The sequence below is a fragment of the Meleagris gallopavo genome, chromosome 1 (genome assembly GCF_000146605.3).
Source record: "Meleagris gallopavo isolate NT-WF06-2002-E0010 breed Aviagen turkey brand Nicholas breeding stock chromosome 1, Turkey_5.1, whole genome shotgun sequence".
NCBI classification, from domain to species: domain Eukaryota; kingdom Metazoa; phylum Chordata; class Aves; order Galliformes; family Phasianidae; genus Meleagris; species Meleagris gallopavo.
The window spans coordinates 57,477,699-57,483,282 of NC_015011.2; positions in this window are offsets into that span (position 1 = coordinate 57,477,699).

Genomic DNA, 5,584 nt, shown 5'->3' on the forward strand with positions numbered 1-5,584 from the left:
TTTTTGCTCCTTAAATCTCTTAGCGTAATCTGAGTATTCTGTTAAGACCCAGAGCAGTTCCTGTCGAATGTTGAGGAAAAATGGGAAGCATAGTTGGATGATGCAGGCACAGCTAGCTATATCCCTACAAAATATCTACCTACCAGCTATACCGCCTCTCTTGCCTAGTTACACTAATAATTTAAAGATAAACATCAGACATTTTTCAGCAACCCCCACACTGAAACAATTGCATGTTTCATAGTTTCCTAAAGCCTCCATGAAAGTTAGCAGATTTATGGTTTAAAGAAAAACACGCTATCACATTCAACAGCTTGCAAAAATAAACTTCCTCCCAAATTTGACATTCCCTGATTGCGGTGTAATTTTTTTTAAAGGGCAATTACAGCATAAGACTTCTGTAATTGTTTAGTTGAAAGTTGCTTGCTGTTTCTGTGAAGTGTTCATACTGCTTGTCCATGTACTTCTGTTTGCTCCTGCAGTCCACTAGCGCTATGCTTGCTCTTAGCATTAAATGCAACTCATTGCTAATACATAATATTATGTAATCAACTATGTAATGTAATCAATGTATTATATAATCAACTAATAAAGTTGATCTTAATAAAGAAAACATAATCTTCAGCTCCTGAAAACATATGTATTCGTGTAGAAATTGCTTTTATTCTCTAGAAGCTCATCAGGTTTTTTGGGATGGACTACACTTCTGGAGCTCCATTCTAACCTCAGAGGATCGCAGTTCTTCTCACACTGCCTTCATGTTCATGAGCAGTTTTGGAAATGGGGAAGATTTTTTTTATCTTCAGGTTCTCAATCCAGTATTCCAGGTGTGATTATCTCCATAACACTCATTTTCCACCTGATACGTGAATGTGTCACAAGGAAAACAGTGGCAGATCTAGCTCAATATCTGATTAAAGATCATGCATAAAGTGAAATGAGTCTTCAATATTTTCTGACTCTTCCTGATTAAAAAGACTTGTTTTCACTTCTTTGCATAAGTGATCTTTGTTTGCCTAATTCATCCATTTGCCAGTTATGGTCCCAGTGTTTCCCTGTACCTACAGGAACTACTACTTCTATCAAAAAGTGTTTGACCTTATGGATTTGGATCAAAATGACAGTGTAAGGAACAATACATTCAGTTGCTCAGAAAAGCCCATAGAATCCTCCATACTGCTTGGAAATGCAACCCCAGTAAAATCAGGGAATTAGGAGATGTCTCAGAAAATATATCTGGATTCCATTTCACTTATTTTCTGAGGTGCTATTAAAAAATTGGTTATGTCATAAATGTATTTGTTGAAATGATTTATATGTCTGATGGAAAGTGGCACTTCATCAGGATTACAGTTCTGTTTTGTTTTGTGTTTTTTCTTTTTCCTGATATATTCTAGATTCACTAAAATATTCATCAAGAGAGATTCTATGACTCTGAGGCAGAACTTAATGGGACTAGAACTGGGATTGATTGCTGAGGATGCCTGTTCAGAGGCCATAATGTTCATATAAAGTGTTTTATTTGCAATCATATTCCTGGCCTGATCCAGCAGGAATTACATAAATACCAGTACTGTATGTGGCCATTAATTATACAAGATATGCTCCACTAGTAATGCCTCCTATTTTATGATGTTGGCCATGGTGTCAGAGGCAGATGTTGGTGGTATGGCAGTAGAGCTTGAACCTTCCTGCCAATGTTCCATTCCATTCCATTTCTTGCTGTGTGATGTTTGGCAGCAGAGGGGCAGTCTGACAGAATTCCGTTGTCTGACACGGAAGTGCATATGAAGTAAAGGTGTGTCATTGAATTCCTCCATGTGGAAACAATAGCACCCATTGACATTTACTGATGCTTGCTGAATATTTTTGGAGACCAAACACTGAATGTGAGTACAGTGAGGTGGTGGGTGGTGCGACAGAAGAGGCAACAGTGACAGTGGTTCACCTCTATTGGTACAGATTTTTCCAAGTGCAGCATGCAGGCTTTTGTTCATGGCTGACAAAAATGCATATCTAATGGTGATGAATATGTTGAAAAACTGGGTTTTGTGGCTGAGAATTTGCTCTATCAAATAGTGTTATCTTGTCTTCGTTGGAGTTTCCATGGAAATAAATATGAACCATTACTTTTGGAGCAACCTGTGTAATTTAACTGGAAATTTAAAATCTATGTGTAACAAGGAGAAGATTAATGTAACAGAAGAGCTTTCAAATAAGAATAGCAAAATCCTAATTTGATAAAGCCCAAATCCTAATTTAGTTAAAATAGAACTTGATCTGCTTATGAAAGGGATTATGTATGTGGTTGCCTGTAATTACCAAAGAAAAATGGAATACCTCAGCAGGCCCATTCCATTCTCATATATTTTTAACGCCTTCTATATTTTTGTATTCATTTTGATACCAAATGGGGATGTTTTTGAGCTTAAGATATGATGGAAAAATTAAACTGTTCCTTTCTTAACTCTTTTGTATAAACAGCCCTAAATTCAATCTTTGTAAAAGTTTGAGTGATTCGTCAAGTTGCCTAAATGGCAACTTTTGTGCATTTTTATTCATTTGCATTCTTAGTTATGCTTGTATTTCTCAAAGTTTATCTTCTCTACAGGGAAGAAGAAATGAAAAAAAAACTGATGTGAGAGTCAGAAATTATCAACAAAGGAAAATGCTTAAAAGTTTTTTCATTAGTATAAAATTCCTCCATCTTCTCTTTTCTGCCTGCTTATTCCAAATCTGAAAGACCTGCAAAATACTTTTTAAAAGGAATGCACAATATTTTCAGCAGGAAAATTTGTGAAAATATGATTGTAAGATCTTACATTTTCTTTCTCTTCCTTTGAAATGACAGAGATAATTAAGAACATATTTATATATTGTGTAACTTTATAACTGAGTTCACTAACGGTTATCTGTGAAAAGACTATGGAACAGTTGGTCCCAGTTACCATAATTGTCATAACCAGGATAGAACTGATTAAAATTAAATTGCAGGTCCATCAGCTGTAGGCTTCTAAGAAAACATCAATTCTTTTGAATTTAGAAGGAGTATTAGAAAGACAGATAGCTTGCTCTGAATTTTCAAAAATCAAAATTCTCCTGAGGAAAAAATGTGTAAGAGTGTAAGAACTAGGTAGCCTATACTGATATATATGTATTATATGGAGTCCTTGTTTTCAAACCAACACAGGAAAACATGAAGATTTATGATTAATTAATCTAAAACAGTTACAGGTACATCTTATCTGACAAGTGGTTTGTCATTCACAGTCTGTAAAACTAAACAGTTTTAGCATCTGAAATGCTAAAAGAATGACACTTATCTGATAAGATGTACTAACAAACATTCATAAAAATAGGTATTGGGTAAGGTGAATTGAGGTCTTTCACAAAATAAATTTACTATTACTAGACTTTCATTCTTCCTGTCACCTTTGAAAATGCAGAGATATTTTTCTGTCAGGATATAAAAAAGTCCATTCCTTCTTATGTGATTTATGGGAGGTGGAAGGTCAGTTTTAGTAGTGTGTCCCAGATGTATCACTTTTAGTTGACAAAAAAAATTAAAAATAGGATTATACTAAGTCTTAATGTAACTTATTTATACCCATAAAATATCTGACATCGTAAGTACAGCCCTGTTAATCAATCTTCCCTTCTTCACGGTGCTTTTGGCTGGCTTAAATCCTGTGGCAAAGCTGTGGTTACTGCTAAACCTTGGAAATTTGAATTTGATTATAATTTTTCTAAACTTTACAGTTTCTCTTCTGCAAGTCTAAAATACAAAGGATAAGAATTAAATTGACAGATACTAATTTTGGCCATCCAAATGTTAGGCCTCGTTCTAAGATCATTCTCATTGCTTCTGACTTCGTTAAGATACCAGAGAAAGAAACAAACTGTCAGAGGGTAATTTGCCCAAATTATTTTAAAGATGAATTCTAGGGGTGGAATTAGTTTCTTCTTCTTTCTCTATTAGTCGCACAAGGAACTTCTGATTAGTTTATAGGGCCGTAGATACTCCTGCTCCTCCCAAAAATATGCTACTTCTAGTTGAATTCCATGTGAGACCTTCTAGTACTGCAGGGCTAGCAACAGTCTGGATGGCTATCCGAAAAGTGTGGCTCTGAAAAACATGTGAGGAGACTGAGTACCTCTGAATGTTGCTCTTTTCTCATCATTTTTTTTTTTTTTAAATTACAGCCTATTTTGGTTGCTCAGGTTAGTTTTTTTTGTGTGTGTGTGTCTTTTAGGAGAAGCATAATCATTATACACAGAATTACAGCTGTTTCAGAAGGCTGCTTCTCTACTGTTTCTAACATCAAAAAGGACATTGGCAGAGTCTGTCTATCACGGTTGTTGCTTTGTGTGTCCTGCTACATAAACAGTCTAAATTCCTTCTGCCTCTATGAAGTTGAAGACTTAAACTGGTGATTCTGAGAACGCTCATGTTTCCCTAAGACACTAACCTTCATCAGTCAATTTTAGGCTTTAATCAAATATAAGGTGCCTATTTTGATAGCACTTGAAACATATTTCATTTTTGATTTCCAGTACTTTGATCTTTTGTAGAAAAGGTGGGAGGAGGTAGGTAAATGGAGAGTTATCCCTAAATGGAAAAGGTTGTTTGCATTATCAGTCACTTAAGTGGTGGTGGTAGTACTCAGCATGCAGAAATTAAAAAGACACTAAGACCACATGCTAACATGTTATACATGGTCATACTGGTTAGAAAAAAGACAGAAAGATTTCCCTTTTTTTTTTTCTTCTTGTATCTGTTTGTTTTAACTATTTTGTTGTTAAATTTCGCAGAACCCTTCATTTGGATGTGAGGAAATGGATGTGTTTGAGAGAAAGGGCCACCAAGAGGGAAACATCGGGGCACCATGTCTGGTGTTTGAGCACCTGAGCTCAATTTTCACTTCTGATAGTGCTTTCTTGATTCAGAGTGAACAGTTTACGTTTTCTTGGGCTGCTTCTGCAGTTAGAAAATTAGACTACTCCTGAACAGGATTGTAGGAAGACTACATTATTCTTTGTGGAGTGCTCATACATGGCACTATGTGACTGCAAAATACAGGTTTGTCAAGATCTGAATGACAAAAAGGAGCTTCAGTTTTTTGGTCTATTACTTTTCCTTGTATGGCAGAATGAATATTGGTTGCACAAAGATTTGAACAATATTATGTGAAAACAAAATAGGAAGGAAAAGAAGAAAAATTCTGTTGAGAGAACTTTTCTGGGATCTGATCCTTCTTGCAAATAAAATCAATCATGGCATGTGGTAACATTAATTTCCTTGTAAAATAACTGAGCCAGTTTTTAATTGTCTGCTTACAAAGATTTGCACTGAACTAGAACTGATCTTAGTATCATTTTCCTTTCAAGGAAACATGCTGTACATATTTTCTTGACTGAATGCCTACTTCATTTTGTATTTTTTGTCATATGCTAGCATCTGATATGTTCAGTTAAATACTCTGTAGATATTACTGTTCCCTAGAATGAAAGATCTGGACTTCAGAGCAAAACAAATTCCTTTTTCTGATATAAACCCTGTACTTTTTAAAAAGCATGCAGTTAA